At 43.1% G+C, this 18,955-nt stretch overlaps 5 non-coding genes across 5 annotated transcripts; all 5 read left to right on the forward strand.

The window, feature by feature from the left end:
• The first annotated feature begins 1,982 nt into the window (after positions 1–1,982).
• Positions 1,983–2,064, forward strand: TRNAL-UAG (transfer RNA leucine (anticodon UAG)). The gene has a single exon. It is a non-coding gene; the product is annotated as a tRNA-Leu (tRNA).
• A 4,120-nt stretch (positions 2,065–6,184) lies between these two features.
• TRNAL-UAG (transfer RNA leucine (anticodon UAG)) lies at positions 6,185–6,266 on the forward strand. The gene has a single exon. It is a non-coding gene; the product is annotated as a tRNA-Leu (tRNA).
• A 4,121-nt stretch (positions 6,267–10,387) lies between these two features.
• Positions 10,388–10,469, forward strand: TRNAL-UAG (transfer RNA leucine (anticodon UAG)). The gene has a single exon. It is a non-coding gene; the product is annotated as a tRNA-Leu (tRNA).
• Positions 10,470–14,567: 4,098 nt separating this feature from the next.
• Positions 14,568–14,649, forward strand: TRNAL-UAG (transfer RNA leucine (anticodon UAG)). Its single transcript has one exon. It is a non-coding gene; the product is annotated as a tRNA-Leu (tRNA).
• A 4,122-nt stretch (positions 14,650–18,771) lies between these two features.
• On the forward strand, positions 18,772–18,853 carry TRNAL-UAG (transfer RNA leucine (anticodon UAG)). Its single transcript has one exon. It is a non-coding gene; the product is annotated as a tRNA-Leu (tRNA).
• Positions 18,854–18,955: the final 102 nt, after the last annotated feature.

Here is an 18,955-nt window from a genome sequence, read left to right on the forward strand (position 1 = left end):
TAGATTGTTTTGAATTGGAGTAGGGGAGATTGTTTTGAAGTGGAGTCGGGCAGATTGGAGTGGGTCAGATTGTTTTGGATCGGAGTAGGACAGATTGTTTTGGAGTGGTGCAGATTGTTTTTTATTAGAGTGGGGCAAATTGGAGTGAGACAGATTTGATAGGGGTGGCTGGAGAGGGTTGGAGTGGGATGAGTTAGAGTGGATTGGATTCGGGTGAGTGATTTGGACTGGAGTGAGGTGGATTAGTGTGGGTGAAGTGGTCTGGATGGGGGTGGATTGTAGTGGGGCAGATTGGAGTGGGGTGGATTGAAGTGTACCGCAGGATTATGTGTCAAAGCATAATTTCAGAATTTACACATAATAAAGAAACACTGTTGTTTTGCAATATTTTAAACAAGCTAATCGTCATCTTTTGAGAAGAGCGCCCACGAACAAAAACAAAAGAAAACATGCGTGGAACGTGGGAAAAGACGATTTGGCAAAATAAAAGAAAGTTCGATTTAAATTTAAAACTTATCAGTTTTGGTTGACCTGCTGGTCATGTTTTTGCCAGTCACAAGCCTTCTGTTTGCAGGGCACTAGAAGGTAAAAGGAAAAAATAGTACCTTGATCAGGTGGGGAGCAGCGGTCAGGCACTGATTAAGCTGAATCAATCAACGCTTGGTCGCTGCTCTACAGAGAGGAACGGAAATTATGCAAGACATGCCTTGATGAATTAGGAAACTGTAAAGAAGAGTGCCACATAAATAAAAAAATGGTGAGAGACATGCGGGCTCCAAGCCCTTTACTGAATACTACAGAGTCTATCAAGCGAGACCCTAAAAAGGTCAGTTAGTTAAAATAAACAAACATTGTTACTTCTAAATATCAACATTCCAAGGACGCCTTCATGGTCGTCAAGCAAAAAGTTCCTAGTGCATGGAGGGCCTTATGGTAGTTCTGAAGAGAGGCAAAGGACTTGGTCAGAGGGTGGCCTTGTTGGTGTGGTAGGGAGGCAATACCTCAAACGTTATTACTGGGGTAGGGGAGCTTGCAATTCGGAGTAATGAAAATTATCACAAAGCAATCAAGTAATTCCACATCAAAATAACAAGCGTGCGGGCTGACAACCATGCTCTCAGCATCAACGAGCGCAGAGTGAAGTGAATTTGACCATCCTCTGTGCATTTTTATTGCGAGGCTCATTTACATTTGACTTGGCGGGCAGAACGAGTGAGAACCCGGTCAATAGAAACAAAAATCATCTATTTAAAAAGTTTAGTTTCACGTGGGCCTGTTGTCCTTACTTCTTTCAGAATAGCTTTTGAACCTCTGTCCTGTGTGTGTCTGTGACTGTCACGTGAAAGGCAGTCAGAGCATCCAGGTGGGCCCCATGTCACCTGGGGCACCGCCCACCAGTGCTGGAGTTTTAAACAGCACCCGGTTGCATTTTGGGACTTGTGCCTTTTCAATGTGAGCTCAAAGACCGGGAAGTGTGGAATTCTGTTGGCTAAAAAATATTAGCAGCGGAATGTGAATAGGCCACACAAGACATGACGTCACTGGAAAGCTAAACAGTATGTTGGGGAGACTGGGTGCGGCAATAGGGCTGATGTCATGAATACGTGCAACTCCTCGGTTATTTTTGAATGAACTGCTCATTCATTAGATCCCACCCTAAGAAATGAGCCCACCAGTATGAACACTTGTTTCATTAGAAAATGATGGAGTCACATTGCCTATGTAGAGCAGGTGCTTATACCTTGGTTGGAAGTCATTGCTCGGAGAGTGTTGTCTTTTAAGGTGATTGCACTAGGTCCGAGCAGGTGGGAGAAGACTTGTGCAGTGACTGAGTAAGAGAGATAACCTACAATTACCACATCACCCTCCCGACATTGTAATCATGTCCTTTAAACGGTTTATCGACTCGACTTTCCACACTGAGTGCCAAGACGCAGGGGGTTTCGGTGCTCATGAAGTGCACAGACACACAGAAAACTGAAGGTAGCGTGGCCGAGCGGTCTAAGGCGCTGGATTTAGGCTCCAGTCTCTTTGGAGGCGTGGGTTCGAATCCCACCGCTGCCAGAGATGGATTTTAACAGATCTTAATGACGCATCTCCCTCCTGCCCCTTCAATTTGCATGCACAGTGACTCTACCAATAGGTCCCTAATTTTAAAACTCTTTTACAGTCTCCTTCTAAGTAAACTCCTAAACCGTGGACTCCCAAGAAATCGGCTGATGGGCGCTGCTGTTGTTTTCCTTCATTCTGCTTAGATCACCTTCAAATGGAAGGTTTAACAAATAATTTGTTCTCCCCACGCGGTCACCCCGCTCTTCTGTCTGCAAAATAAAATCGAACCTCTGTTAAATAAAGATTTAAAGCAAATTATCTATCTTCCCAAATAAAGTTGGTAAATGTGTTCTTCACAGTTATTTTAAATATCAGGTTTAAAATAAACAAGTGACGTACTCGGCAGGATTCGAACCTGCGCAAGGAACCCCCAATGAATTTCAAGCTCATCACCTTAGCCACTCGGCCATAACTACGAGCTCTCATTAACCCATACCGAAACTTTATATCACAACAGAATTGTGCACAATGGCCGTGCACACCTATATATAACTCCATTTAGTAGGATCTCTAACTGTGTGCAAAGGGCACATTGCTATGTTTCTGTCTAAGCTTTGCTTTAGGTCTGAGGTCTTAAGAACCAAAGCAGGCTCCACGAATACTTGTCTGCACAAAAAAACAAGCATTTGCAATGCGAAAGGTCTCACATTTGGGAGAGTTAGAGCTATTGGCGTTGCAAATGACAATGTCTTTTACCTAGGTTTTGGTTTTCCTTGGGAAAATTGTATGTGTCCACGTTGTGTTTTGGGGCCCTTCCTGTCGCGGGCGCTAGGCCTACCCACACAAGTGCGGTACCATTTTTATCGGGAGACTTGAGGAAACATAGAATAGCAAAACAAGTGTTACTGCCCCTTGTCTTTATCTACATTTTTTCCTTCCAAATATAAGACAGTGTGTAAAAAAGACGTCTACATGAGAAATGGCCTTTAATTCGCATGCTAGTGTGGGCACCCCAGAATTCAGAGATGTGCAAATAACCACTGCTCCTCAACACCTTATCTTGTGCCCATTTTGGAAATAGAAAGGTTTTCTTGATACCTATTTTTCACTCTTTATACTTTGGCAAATTAATTGCTGTATACCCGGTATAGAAAGAAAACCCACTGCAAGGTGCAGCTCATTTATTTTCTCTGGATACCTAGGGTTCTTGATGAACCTACAAGCCCAATATATCCCCGCAACCAGAAGAGTCCAGCAGACGTAACGGTATATTGCTTTCAAAATTCTGACATTGCAGAAAAAAGTTACAGAGTAAAACGTAGAGAAAAATGGCTGTTTTTTTCACCTCAATTTCAATATTTGTTTTTAGTTCAGTTGTTATTTTCTGTAGGAAACCCTTGTAAGATCTACACAAGTTACCCATTGCTGAATTCAGAATGTTGTCTTCTTTTCACAAATGTTTAGGTTACTGGGATCCAGCATTGGTTTCACACCCATTTCTGTCACTGACTGGAAGGAGGCTAAAAGCACACAAAATCGTAAAAATGGGGTATGTCCCAGTAAAATGCCAAAATTGAGTTGAAAAATTGGGTTTTCTGATTCAAGTCTGCCTGTCCCTGAAAGCTGGGAAGCTGGTGATTTTAGCACTGCAAACCCTTTGTGGATGCCAATTTCAGGGACAAAAACCACAAGCCTTCTTCTCCAGCCCTTTTTTCCATTTATTTTTTTTAAAATACATTTTTACTGTATTTTGGCTAATTTCTTGGTCTCCTTCAGGGGAACCCACAAAGTCTGGGTACCTCTAGAATCCCTAGGATGTTGCAAAAAAAGGACACAAATTTGGCGTGGGTAGCTTATGTGGACAAAAATGTATGATGGCCTAAGCGCGTCCTGCCCCAAATAGCCAAAAAAATGCCTGGCACCTGAGGGGGAAAAGGCCTGGCAGCGAAGGGGTTAAAATGCACTATTTTATTCCAATTTCTTCACTTAGCTTCAGATGAACTATTGTTCCCTCCCACCCCCTCCTTTCAAAGTGCACCAGCCACCACTGCCTGGGGTGGGACAGATTGTTTTCGATTGCAGTATGGCAGATTGTTTTGGATTGCAGTGTGGTAGTTTGTTTTGGATTGGAGTGCAGAAGATTGCAGTGGGGTAGATTGTTTTGAATTGGAGTAGGGGAGATTGTTTTGAAGTGGAGTCGGGCAGATTGGAGTGGGTCAGATTGTTTTGGATCGGAGTAGGACAGATTGTTTTGGAGTGGTGCAGATTGTTTTTTATTAGAGGGGGGCAAATTGGAGTGAGACAGATTTGATAGGGGTGGCTGGAGAGGGTTGGAGTGGGATGAGTTAGAGTGGATTGGATTCGGGTGAGTGATTTGGACTGGAGTGAGGTGGATTAGTGTGGGTGAAGTGGTCTGGATGGGGGTGGATTGTAGTGGGGCAGATTGGAGTGGGGTGGATTGAAGTGTACCGCAGGATTATGTGTCAAAGCATAATTTCAGAATTTACACATAATAAAGAAACACTGTTGTTTTGCAATATCTTAAACAAGCTAATCGTCATCTTTTGAGAAGAGCGCCCACGAACAAAAACAAAAGAAAACATGCGTGGAACGTGGGAAAAGACGATTTGGCAAAATAAAAGAAAGTTAGATTTAAATTTAAAACTTAACAGTTTTGGTTGACCTGCTGGTCATGTTTTTGCCAGTCACAAGCCTTCTGTTTGCAGGGCACTAGAAGGTAAAAGGAAAAAATAGTACCTTGATCAGGTGGGGAGCAGCGGTCAGGCACTGATTAAGCTGAATCAATCAACGCTTGGTCGCTGCTCTACAGAGAGGAACGGAAATTATGCAAGACATGCCTTGATGAATTAGGAAACTGTAAAGAAGAGTGCCACATAAATAAAAAAATGGTGAGAGACATGCGGGCTCCAAGCCCTTTACTGAATACTACAGAGTCTATCAAGCGAGACCCTAAAAAGTTAAGTTAGTTAAAATAAACAAACATTGTTACTTCTAAATATCAATATTCCAAGGACGCCTACATGGTCGTCAAGCAAAAAGTTCCTAGTGCATGGAGGGCCTTATGGTAGTTCTGAAGAGAGGCAAAGGACTTGGTCAGAGGGTGGCCTTGTTGGTGTGGTAGGGAGGCAATACCTCAAACATTATTACTGGGGTAGGGGAGCTTGCAATTCGGAGTAATGAAAATTATCACAAAGCAATCAAGTAATTCCACATCAAAATAACAAGCGTGCGGGCTGACAACCATGCTCTCAGCATCAACGAGCGCAGAGTGAAGTGAATTTTACCATCCTCTGTGCATTTTTATTGCGAGGCTCATTTACATTTGACTTGGCGCGCAGAACGAGTGAGAACCCGGTCAATAGAAACAAAAATCATCTATTTAAAAAGTTTAGTTTCACGTGGGCCTGTTGTGCTTACTTCTTTCAGAATAGCTTTTGAACCTCTGTCCTGTGTGTGTCTGTGACTGTCACGTGAAAGGCAGTCAGAGCATCCAGGTGGGCCCCATGTCACCTGGGGCACCGCCCACCAGTGCTGGAGTTTTAAACAGCACCCGGTTGCATTTTGGGACTTGTGCCTTTTCAATGTGAGCTCAAAGACCGGGAAGTGTGGAATTCTGTTGGCTAAAAAATATTAACAGCGGAATGTGAATAGGCCACACAAGACATGACGTCACTGGAAAGCTAAACAGTATGTTGGGGAGACTGGGTGCGGCAATAGGGCTGATGTCATGAATACGTGCAACTCCTCGGTTATTTTTGAATGAACTGCTCATTCATTAGATCCCACCCTAAGAAATGAGCCCACCAGTATGAACACTTGTTTCATTAGAAAATGATGGAGTCACATTGCCTATGTAGAGCAGGTGCTTATACCTTGGTTGGAAGTCATTGCTCGGAGAGTGTTGTCTTTTAAGGTGATTGCACTAGGTCCGAGCAGGTGGGAGAAGACTTGTGCAGTGACTGAGTAAGAGAGATAACCTTCAATTACCACATCACCCTCCCGACATTGTAATCATGTCCTTTAAACGGTTTATCGACTCGACTTTCCACACTAAGTGCCAAGACGCAGGGTTTCGGTGCTCATGAAGTGCACAGACACACAGAAAACTGAAGGTAGCGTGGCCGAGCGGTCTAAGGCGCTGGATTTAGGCTCCAGTCTCTTTGGAGGCCTGGGTTCGAATCCCACCGCTGCCAGAGATGGATTTTAACAGATCTTAATGACGCATCTCCCTCCTGCCCCTTCAATTTTCATACACAGTGACTCTACCAATAGGTCCCTAATTTTAAAACTCTTTTACAGTCTCCTTCTAAGTAAACTCCTAAACCGTGGACTCCCAAAAAATCGGCTGATGGGCGCTGCTGTTGTTTTCCTTCATTCTGCTTAGATCACCTTCAAATGGAAGGTTTAACAAATAATTTGTTCTCCCCACGCGGTCACCCCGCTCTTCTGTCTGCAAAATAAAATCGAACCTCTGTTAAATAAAGATTTAAAGCAAATTATCTATCTTCCCAAATAAAGTTGGTAAATGTGTTCTTCACAGTTATTTTAAATATCAGGTTTAAAATAAACAAGTGACGTACTCGGCAGGATTCGAACCTGCGCAAGGAACCCCCAATGAATTTCAAGCTCATCACCGTAGCCACTCGGCCATAACTACGAGCTCTCATTAACCCATACCGAAACTTTATATCACAACAGAATTGTGCACAATGGCCGTGCACACCTATATATAACTCCATTTAGTAGGATCTCTAACTGTGTGCAAAGGGCACATTGCTATGTTTCTGTCTAAGCTTTGCTTTAGGTCTGAGGTCTTAAGAACCAAAGCAGGCTCCACGAATACTTGTCTGCACAAAAAAACAAGCATTTGCAATGCGAAAGGTCTCACATTTGGGAGAGTTAGAGCTATTGGCGTTGCAAATGACAATGTCTTTTACCTAGGTTTTGGTTTTCCTTGGGAAAATTGTATGTGTCCACGTTGTGTTTTGGGGCCCTTCCTGTCGCGGGCGCTAGGCCTACCCACACAAGTGCGGTACCATTTTTATCGGGAGACTTGAGGAAACATAGAATAGCAAAACAAGTGTTACTGCCCCTTGTCTTTATCTACATTTTTTCCTTCCAAATATAAGACAGTGTGTAAAAAAGACGTCTACATGAGAAATGGCCTTTAATTCGCATGCTAGTGTGGGCACCCCAGAATTCAGAGATGTGCAAATAACCACTGCTCCTCAACACCTTATCTTGTGCCCATTTTGGAAATAGAAAGGTTTTCTTGATACCTATTTTTCACTCTTTATACTTTGGCAAATTAATTGCTGTATACCCGGTATAGAAAGAAAACCCACTGCAAGGTGCAGCTCATTTATTTTCTCTGGATACCTAGGGTTCTTGATGAACCTACAAGCCCAATATATCCCCGCAACCAGAAGAGTCCAGCAGACGTAACGGTATATTGCTTTCAAAATTCTGACATTGCAGAAAAAAGTTACAGAGTAAAACGTAGAGAAAAATGGCTGTTTTTTTCACCTCAATTTCAATATTTGTTTTTAGTTCAGTTGTTATTTTCTGTAGGAAACCCTTGTAAGATCTACACAAGTTACCCATTGCTGAATTCAGAATGTTGTCTTCTTTTCACAAATGTTTAGGTTACTGGGATCCAGCATTGGTTTCACACCCATTTCTGTCACTGACTGGAAGGAGGCTAAAAGCACACAAAATCGTAAAAATGGGGTATGTCCCAGTAAAATGCCAAAATTGAGTTGAAAAATTGGGTTTTCTGATTCAAGTCTGCCTGTCCCTGAAAGCTGGGAAGCTGGTGATTTTAGCACTGCAAACCCTTTGTGGATGCCAATTTCAGGGACAAAAACCACAAGCCTTCTTCTCCAGCCCTTTTTTCCATTTATTTTTTTTAAAATACATTTTTACTGTATTTTGGCTAATTTCTTGGTCTCCTTCAGGGGAACCCACAAAGTCTGGGTACCTCTAGAATCCCTAGGATGTTGCAAAAAAAGGACACAAATTTGGCGTGGGTAGCTTATGTGGACAAAAATGTATGATGGCCTAAGCGCGTCCTGCCCCAAATAGCCAAAAAAATGCCTGGCACCTGAGGGGGAAAAGGCCTGGCAGCGAAGGGGTTAAAATGCACTATTTTATTCCAATTTCTTCACTTAGCTTCAGATGAACTATTGTTCCCTCCCACCCCCTCCTTTCAAAGTGCACCAGCCACCACTGCCTGGGGTGGGACAGATTGTTTTCGATTGCAGTATGGCAGATTGTTTTGGATTGCAGTGTGGTAGTTTGTTTTGGATTGGAGTGCAGAAGATTGCAGTGGGGTAGATTGTTTTGAATTGGAGTAGGGGAGATTGTTTTGAAGTGGAGTCGGGCAGATTGGAGTGGGTCAGATTGTTTTAGATCGGAGTAGGACAGATTGTTTTGGAGTGGTGCAGATTGTTTTTTATTAGAGGGGGGCAAATTGGAGTGAGACAGATTTGATAGGGGTGGCTGGAGAGGGTTGGAGTGGGATGAGTTAGAGTGGATTGGATTCGGGTGAGTGATTTGGACTGGAGTGAGGTGGATTAGTGTGGGTGAAGTGGTCTGGATGGGGGTGGATTGTAGTGGGGCAGATTGGAGTGGGGTGGATTGAAGTGTACCGCAGGATTATGTGTCAAAGCATAATTTCAGAATTTACACATAATAAAGAAACACTGTTGTTTTGCAATATCTTAAACAAGCTAATCGTCATCTTTTGAGAAGAGCGCCCACGAACAAAAACAAAAGAAAACATGCGTGGAACGTGGGAAAAGACGATTTGGCAAAATAAAAGAAAGTTAGATTTAAATTTAAAACTTAACAGTTTTGGTTGACCTGCTGGTCATGTTTTTGCCAGTCACAAGCCTTCTGTTTGCAGGGCACTAGAAGGTAAAAGGAAAAAATAGTACCTTGATCAGGTGGGGAGCAGCGGTCAGGCACTGATTAAGCTGAATCAATCAACGCTTGGTCGCTGCTCTACAGAGAGGAACGGAAATTATGCAAGACATGCCTTGATGAATTAGGAAACTGTAAAGAAGAGTGCCACATAAATAAAAAAATGGTGAGAGACATGCGGGCTCCAAGCCCTTTACTGAATACTGCAGAGTCTATCAAGCGAGACCCTAAAAAGTTAAGTTAGTTAAAATAAACAAACATTTGTTACTTCTAAATATCAATATTCCAAGGACGCCTACATGGTCGTCAAGCAAAAAGTTCCTAGTGCATGGAGGGCCTTATGGTAGCTCTGAAGAGAGGCAAAGGACTTGGTCAGAGGGTGGCCTTGTTGGTGTGGTAGGGAGGCAATACCTCAAACGTTATTACTGGGGTAGGGGAGCTTGCAATTCAGAGTAATGAAAATTATCACAAAGCAATCAAGTAATTCCACATCAAAATAACAAGCGTGCGGGCTGACAACCATGCTCTCAGCATCAACGAGCGCAGAGTGAAGTGAATTTTACCATCCTCTGTGCATTTTTATTGCGAGGCTCATTTACATTTGACTTGGCGCGCAGAACGAGTGAGAACCCGGTCAATAGAAACAAAAATCATCTATTTAAAAAGTTTAGTTTCACGTGGGCCTGTTGTGCTTACTTCTTTCAGAATAGCTTTTGAACCTCTGTCCTGTGTGTGTCTGTGACTGTCACGTGAAAGGCAGTCAGAGCATCCAGGTGGGCCCCATGTCACCTGGGGCACCGCCCACCAGTGCTGGAGTTTTAAACAGCACCCGGTTGCATTTTGGGACTTGTGCCTTTTCAATGTGAGCTCAAAGACCGGGAAGTGTGGAATTCTGTTGGCTAAAAAATATTAACAGCGGAATGTGAATAGGCCACACAAGACATGACGTCACTGGAAAGCTAAACAGTATGTTGGGGAGACTGGGTGCGGCAATAGGGCTGATGTCATGAATACGTGCAACTCCTCGGTTATTTTTGAATGAAGTGCTCATTCATTAGATCCCACCCTAAGAAATGAGCCCACCAGTATGAACACTTGTTTCATTAGAAAATGATGGAGTCACATTGCCTATGTAGAGCAGGTGCTTATACCTTGGTTGGAAGTCATTGCTCGGAGAGTGTTGTCTTTTAAGGTGATTGCACTAGGTCCGAGCAGGTGGGAGAAGACTTGTGCAGTGACTGAGTAAGAGAGATAACCTTCAATTACCACATCACCCTCCCGACATTGTAATCATGTCCTTTAAACGGTTTATCGACTCGACTTTCCACACTAAGTGCCAAGACGCAGGGTTTCGGTGCTCATGAAGTGCACAGACACACAGAAAACTGAAGGTAGCGTGGCCGAGCGGTCTAAGGCGCTGGATTTAGGCTCCAGTCTCTTTGGAGGCCTGGGTTCGAATCCCACCGCTGCCAGAGATGGATTTTAACAGATCTTAATGACGCATCTCCCTCCTGCCCCTTCAATTTTCATACACAGTGACTCTACCAATAGGTCCCTAATTTTAAAACTCTTTCACAGTCTCCTTCTAAGTAAACTCCTAAACCGTGGACTCCCAAGAAATCGGCTGATGGGCGCTGCTGTTGTTTTCCTTCATTCTGCTTAGATCACCTTCAAATGGAAGGTTTAACAAATAATTTGTTCTCCCCACGCGGTCACCCCGCTCTTCTGTCTGCAAAATAAAATCGAACCTCTGTTAAATAAAGATTTAAAGCAAATTATCTATCTTCCCAAATAAAGTTGGTAAATGTGTTCTTCACAGTTATTTTAAATATCAGGTTTAAAATAAACAAGTGACGTACTCGGCAGGATTCGAACCTGCGCAAGGAACCCCCAATGAATTTCAAGCTCATCACCTTAGCCACTCGGCCATAACTACGAGCTCTCATTAACCCATACCGAAACTTTATATCACAACAGAATTGTGCACAATGGCCGTGCACACCTATATATAACTCCATTTAGTAGGATCTATAACTGTGTGCAAAGGGCACATTGCTATGTTTCTGTCTAAGCTTTGCTTTAGGTCTGAGGTCTTAAGAACCAAAGCAGGCTCCACGAATACTTGTCTGCACAAAAAAACAAGCATTTGCAATGCGAAAGGTCTCACATTTGGGAGAGTTAGAGCTATTGGCGTTGCAAATGACAATGTCTTTTACCTAGGTTTTGGTTTTCCTTGGGAAAATTGTATGTGTCCACGTTGTGTTTTGGGGCCCTTCCTGTCGCGGGCGCTAGGCCTACCCACACAAGTGCGGTACCATTTTTATCGGGAGACTTGAGGAAACATAGAATAGCAAAACAAGTGTTACTGCCCCTTGTCTTTATCTACATTTTTTCCTTCCAAATATAAGACAGTGTGTAAAAAAGACGTCTACATGAGAAATGGCCTTTAATTCGCATGCTAGTGTGGGCACCCCAGAATTCAGAGATGTGCAAATAACCACTGCTCCTCAACACCTTATCTTGTGCCCATTTTGGAAATAGAAAGGTTTTCTTGATACCTATTTTTCACTCTTTATACTTTGGCAAATTAATTGCTGTATACCCGGTATAGAAAGAAAACCCACTGCAAGGTGCAGCTCATTTATTTTCTCTGGATACCTAGGGTTCTTGATGAACCTACAAGCCCAATATATCCCCGCAACCAGAAGAGTCCAGCAGACGTAACGGTATATTGCTTTCAAAATTCTGACATTGCAGAAAAAAGTTACAGAGTAAAACGTAGAGAAAAATGGCTGTTTTTTTCACCTCAATTTCAATATTTGTTTTTAGTTCAGTTGTTATTTTCTGTAGGAAACCCTTGTAAGATCTACACAAGTTACCCATTGCTGAATTCAGAATGGTGTCTTCTTTTCACAAATGTTTAGGTTACTGGGATCCAGCATTGGTTTCACACCCATTTCTGTCACTGACTGGAAGGAGGCTAAAAGCACACAAAATCGTAAAAATGGGGTATGTCCCAGTAAAATGCCAAAATTGAGTTGAAAAATTGGGTTTTCTGATTCAAGTCTGCCTGTCCCTGAAAGCTGGGAAGCTGGTGATTTTAGCACTGCAAACCCTTTGTGGATGCCAATTTCAGGGACAAAAACCACAAGCCTTCTTCTCCAGCCCTTTTTTCCATTTATTTTTTTTAAAATACATTTTTACTGTATTTTGGCTAATTTCTTGGTCTCCTTCAGGGGAACCCACAAAGTCTGGGTACCTCTAGAATCCCTAGGATGTTGCAAAAAAAGGACACAAATTTGGCGTGGGTAGCTTATGTGGACAAAAATGTATGATGGCCTAAGCGCGTCCTGCCCCAAATAGCCAAAAAAATGCCTGGCACCTGAGGGGGAAAAGGCCTGGCAGCGAAGGGGTTAAAATGCACTATTTTATTCCAATTTCTTCACTTAGCTTCAGATGAACTATTGTTCCCTCCCACCCCCTCCTTTCAAAGTGCACCAGCCACCACTGCCTGGGGTGGGACAGATTGTTTTCGATTGCAGTATGGCAGATTGTTTTGGATTGCAGTGTGGTAGTTTGTTTTGGATTGGACTGCAGAAGATTGCAGTGGGGTAGATTGTTTTGAATTGGAGTAGGGGAGATTGTTTTGAAGTGGAGTCGGGCAGATTGGAGTGGGTCAGATTGTTTTGGATCGGAGTAGGACAGATTGTTTTGGAGTGGTGCAGATTGTTTTTTATTAGAGTGGGGCAAATTGGAGTGAGACAGATTTGATAGGGGTGGCTGGAGAGGGTTGGAGTGGGATGAGTTAGAGTGGATTGGATTCGGGTGAGTGATTTGGACTGGAGTGAGGTGGATTAGTGTGGGTGAAGTGGTCTGGATGGGGGTGGATTGTAGTGGGGCAGATTGGAGTGGGGTGGATTGAAGTGTACCGCAGGATTATATGTCAAAGCATAATTTCAGAATTTACACATAATAAAGAAACACTGTTGTTTTGCAATATTTTAAACAAGCTAATCGTCATCTTTTGAGAAGAGCGCCCACGAACAAAAACAAAAGAAAACATGCGTGGAACGTGGGAAAAGATGATTTGGCAAAATAAAAGAAAGTTAGATTTAAATTTAAAACTTAACAGTTTTGGTTGACCTGCTGGTCATGTTTTTGCCAGTCACAAGCCTTCTGTTTGCAGGGCACTAGAAGGTAAAAGGAAAAAATAGTACCTTGATCAGGTGGGGAGCAGCGGTCAGGCACTGATTAAGCTGAATCAATCAACGCTTGGTCGCTGCTCTACAGAGAGGAACGGAAATTATGCAAGACATGCCTTGATGAATTAGGAAACTGTAAAGAAGAGTGCCACATAAATAAAAAAATGGTGAGAGACATGCGGGCTCCAAGCCCTTTACTGAATACTACAGAGTCTATCAAGCGAGACCCTAAAAAGTTAAGTTAGTTAAAATAAACAAACATTGTTACTTCTAAATATCAATATTCCAAGGACGCCTAGATGGTCGTCAAGCAAAAAGTTCCTAGTGCATGGAGGGGCTTATGGTAGTTCTGAAGAGAGGCAAAGGACTTGGTCAGAGGGTGGCCTTGTTGGGGTGGTAGGGAGGCAATACCTCAAACGTTATTACTGGGGTAGGGGAGCTTGCAATTCAGAGTAATGAAAATTATCACAAAGCAATCAAGTAATTCCACATCAAAATAACAAGCGTGCGGGCTGACAACCATGCTCTCAGCATCAACGAGCGCAGAGTGAAGTGAATTTTACCATCCTCTGTGCATTTTTACTGCGAGGCTCATTTACATTTGACTTGGCGCGCAGAACGAGTGAGAAACCGGTCAATAAAAAGAAAAATCATCTATTTAAAAAGTTTAGTTTCACGTGGGCCAGTTGAGCTTACTTCTTTCAGAATAGCTTTTGAACCTCTGTCCTGTGTGTGTCTGTGACTGTCACGTGAAAGGCAGTCAGAGCATCCAGGTGGGCCCCATGTCACCTGGGGCACCGCCCACCAGTGCTGGAGTTTTAAACAGCACCCGGTTGCATTTTGGGACTTGTGCCTTTTCAATGTGAGCTCAAAGACCGGGAAGTGTGGAATTCTGTTGGCTAAAAAATATTAACAGCGGAATGTGAATAGGCCACTCAAGACATGACGTCACTGGAAAGCTAAACAGTATGTTGGGGAGACTGGGTGCGGCAATAGGGCTGATGTCATGAATACGTGCAACTCCTCGGTTATTTTTGAATGAAGTGCTCATTCATTAGATCCCACCCTAAGAAATGAGCCCACCAGTATGAACACTTGTTTCATTAGAAAATGATGGAGTCACATTGCCTATGGTTGGAAGTCATTGCTCGGAGAGTGTTGTCTTTTAAGGTGATTGCACTAGGTCCGAGCAGGTGGGAGAAGACTTGTGCAGTGACTGAGTAAGAGAGATAACCTTCAATTACCACATCACCCTCCCGACATTGTAATCATGTCCATGAAATGGTTTATCATCTCGACTTTCCACACTAAGTGAGGAGACTCAGGGTTTCGGTGCTCATGAAGTGCACAGACACACAGAAAACTGAAGGTAGCGTGGCCGAGCGGTCTAAGGCGCTGGATTTAGGCTCCAGTCTCTTTGGAGGCGTGGGTTCGAATCCCACCGCTGCCAGAGATGGATTTTAACAGATCTTAATGACGCATCTCCCTCCTGCCCCTTCAATTTGCATGTACAGTGACTCTACCAATAGGTCCCTAATTTTAAAACTCTTTTACAGTCTCCTTCTAAGTAAACTCCTAAACCGTGGACTCCCAAGAAATCGGCTGATGGGCGCTGATGTTGTTTTCCTTCATTCTGCTTAGATCACCTTCAAATGGAAGGTTTAACAAATAATTTGTTCTCCCCACGCGGTCACCCCGCTCTTCTCTATGCAAAATAAAATCGAACCTCTGTTAAATAAAGATTTAAAGCAAATTATCTATCTTCCCAAATAAAGTTGGTAAATGTGTTCTTCACAGTTATTTTAAATATCAGGTTTAAAATAAACAAGTGACGCACTCGGCAGGATTCGAACCTGCGCAAGGAACCCCCAATGAATTTCAAGCTCATCACCTTAGCCACTCGGCCATAACTACGAGCTCTCGTTAACCCATACCGAAACTTTATATCACAACAGAAGTGTGCACAATGGCCGTGCACACCTATATATAACTCCATTTAGTTGTATCTCTAACTGTGTGCAAAGGGCACATTGCTATGTTTCTGTCTAAGCTTTGCTTTAGGTCTGAGGTCTTAAGAACCAAAGCAGGCTCCACGAATACTTGTCTGCACAAAAAAACAAGCATTTGCAATGCGAAAGGTCTCACATTTGGGAGAGTTAGAGCTATTGGCGTTGCAAATGACAATGTCTTTTACCTAGGTTTTGGTTTTCCTTGGGAAAATTGTATGTGTCCACGTTGTGTTTTGGGGCACTTCCTGTCGCGGGCGCTAGGCCTACCCACACAAGTGCGGTACCATTTTTATCGGGAGACTTGAGGAAACATAGAATAGCAAAACAAGAGTTACTGCCCCTTGTCTTTATCTACATTTTTTCCTTCCAAATATAAGACAGTGTGTAAAAAAGACGTCTATATGAGAAATGCCCTTTAATTCGCATGCTAGTGTGGGCACCCCAGAATTCATAGATGTGCAAATAACCACTGCTCCTCAACACCTTATCTTGTGCCCATTTTGGAAATAGAAAGGTTTTCTTGATACCTATTTTTCACTCTTTATACTTCGGCAAATTAATTGCTGTATACCCGGTATAGAAAGAAAACCCACTGCAAGGTGCAGCTCATTTATTTTCTCTGGATACCTAGGGTTCTTGATGAACCTACAAGCCCAATATATCCCCGCAACCAGAAGAGTCCAGCAGACGTAACGGTATATTGCTTTCAAAATTCTGACATTGCAGAAAAAAGTTACAGAGTAAAACGTAGAGAAAAATGGCTGTTTTTTTCACCTCAATTTCAATATTTGTTTTTAGTTCAGTTGTTATTTTCTGTAGGAAACCCTTGTAAGATCTACACAAGTTACCCATTGCTGAATTCAGAATGTTGTCTTCTTTTCACAAATGTTTAGGTTACTGGGATCCAGCATTGGTTTCACACCCATTTCTGTCACTGACTGGAAGGAGGCTAAAAGCACACAAAATCGTAAAAATGGGGTATGTCCCAGTAAAATGCCAAAATTGAGTTGAAAAATTGGGTTTTCTGATTCAAGTCTGCCTGTCCCTGAAAGCTGGGAAGCTGGTGATTTTAGCACTGCAAACCCTTTGTGGATGCCAATTTCAGGGACAAAAACCACAAGCCTTCTTCTCCAGCCCTTTTTTCCATTTATTTTTTTAAAAATACATTTTTACTGTATTTTGGCTAATTTCTTGGTCTCCTTCAGGGGAACCCACAAAGTCTGAGTACCTCTAGAATCCCTAGGATGTTGCAAAAAAAGGACACAAATTTGGCGTGGGTAGCTTATGTGGACAAAAATGTATGATGGCCTAAGCGCGTCCTGCCCCAAATAGCCAAAAAAATGCCTGGCACCTGAGGGGGAAAAGGCCTGGCAGCGAAGGGGTTAAAATGCACTATTTTATTCCAATTTCTTCACTTAGCTTCAGATGAACTATTGTTCCCTCCCACCCCCTCCTTTCAAAGTGCACCAGCCACCACTGCCTGGGGTGGGACAGATTGTTTTCGATTGAAGTATGGCAGATTGTTTTGGATTGCAGTGTGGTAGTTTGTTTTGGATTGGAGTGCAGAAGATTGCAGTGGAGTAGATTGTTTTGAATTGGAGTAGGGGAGATTGTTTTGAAGTGGAGTCGGGCAGATTGGAGTGGGTCAGATTGTTTTGGATCGGAGTAGGACAGATTGTTTTGGAGTGGTGCAGATTGTTTTTTATTAGAGGGGGGCAAATTGGAGTGAGACAGATTTGATAGGGGTGGCTGGAGAGGGTTGGAGTGGGATGAGTTAGAGTGGATTGGATTCGGGTGAGTGATTTCGACTGGAGTGAGGTGGATTAGTGTGGGTGAAGTGGTCTGGATGGGGGTGGATTGTAGTGGGGCAGATTGGAGTGGGGTGGATTGAAGTGTACCGCAGGATTATGTGTCAAAGCATAATTTCAGAATTTACACATAATAAAGAAACACTGTTGTTTTGCAATATTTTAAACAAGCTAATCGTCATCTTTTGAGAAGAGCGCCCACGAACAAAAACAAAAGAAAACATGCGTGGAACGTGGGAAAAGACGATTTGGCAAAATAAAAGAAAGTTCGATTTAAATTTAAAACTTAACAGTTTTGGTTGACCTGCTGGTCATGTTTTTGCCAGTCACAAGCCTTCTGTTTGCAGGGCACTAGAAGGTAAAAGGAAAAAATAGTACCTTGATCAGGTGGGGAGCAGCGGTCAGGCACTGATTAAACTGAATCAATCAACGCTTGGTCGCTGCTCTACAGAGAGGAACGGAAATGATGCAAGACATGCCTTGATGAATTAAGAAACTGTAAAGAAGAGTGCCACATAAATAAAAAAATGGTGAGAGACATGCGGGCTCCAAGCCCTTTACTGAATACTACAGAGTCTATCAAGCGAGACCCTAAAAAGGTCAGTTAGTTAAAATAAACAAACATTGTTACTTCTAAATATCAATATTCCAAGGACGCCTACATGGTCGTCAAGCAAAAAGTTCCTAGTGCATGGAGGGCCTTATGGTAGTTCTGAAGAGAGGCAAAGGACTTGGTCAGAGGGTGGCCTTGTTGGTGTGGTAGGGAGGCAATACCTCAAACGTTATTACTGGGGTAGGGGAGCTTGCAATTCGGAGTAATGAAAATTATCACAAAGCAATCAAGTAATTCCACATCAAAATAACAAGCGTGCGGGCTGACAACCATGCTCTCAGCATCAACGAGCGCAGAGTGAAGTGAATTTGACCATCCTCTGTGCATTTTTATTGCGAGGCTCATTTACATTTGACTTGGCGCGCAGAACGAGTGAGAACCCGGTCAATAGAAACAAAAATCATCTATTTAAAAAGTTTAGTTTCACGTGGGCCTGTTGTGCTTACTTCTTTCAGAATAGCTTTTGAACCTCTGTCCTGTGTGTGTCTGTGACTGTCACGTGAAAGGCAGTCAGAGCATCCAGGTGGGCCCCATGTCACCTGGGGCACCGCCCACCAGTGCTGGAGTTTTAAACAGCACCCGGTTGCATTTTGGGACTTGTGCCTTTTCAATGTGAGCTCAAAGACCGGGAAGTGTGGAATTCTGTTGGCTAAAAAATATTAACAGCGGAATGTGAATAGGCCACACAAGACATGACGTCACTGGAAAGCTAAACAGTATGTTGGGGAGACTGGGTGCGGCAATAGGGCTGATGTCATGAATACGTGCAACTCCTCAGTTATTTTTGAATGAACTGCTCATTCATTAGATCCCACCCTAAGAAATGACCCCACCATTATGAACACTTGTTTCATTAGAAAATGATGGAGTCACATTGCCTATGTAGAGCAGGTGCTTATACCTTGGTTGGAAGTCATTGCTCGGAGAGTGTTGTCTTTTAAGGTGATTGCACTAGGTCCGAGCAGGTGGGAGAAGACTTGTGCAGTGACTGAGTAAGAGAGATAACCTTCAATTACCACATCACCCTCCCGACATTGTAATCATGTCCTTTAAACGGTTTATCGACTCGACTTTCCACACTGAGTGCCAAGACGCAGGGGGTTTCGGTGCTCATGAAGTGCACAGACACACAGAAAACTGAAGGTAGCGTGGCCGAGCGGTCTAAGGCGCTGGATTTAGGCTCCAGTCTTTTTGGAGGCGTGGGTTCGAATCCCACCGCTGCCAGAGATGGATTTTAACAGATCTTAATGACGCATCTCCCTCCTGCCCCTTCAATTTGCATGCACAGTGACTCTACCAATAGGTCCCTAATTTTAAAACTCTTTT

The sequence above is a fragment of the Pleurodeles waltl genome, chromosome 12, assembly GCF_031143425.1.
Source record: "Pleurodeles waltl isolate 20211129_DDA chromosome 12, aPleWal1.hap1.20221129, whole genome shotgun sequence".
NCBI classification, from domain to species: Eukaryota; Metazoa; Chordata; class Amphibia; order Caudata; family Salamandridae; genus Pleurodeles; species Pleurodeles waltl.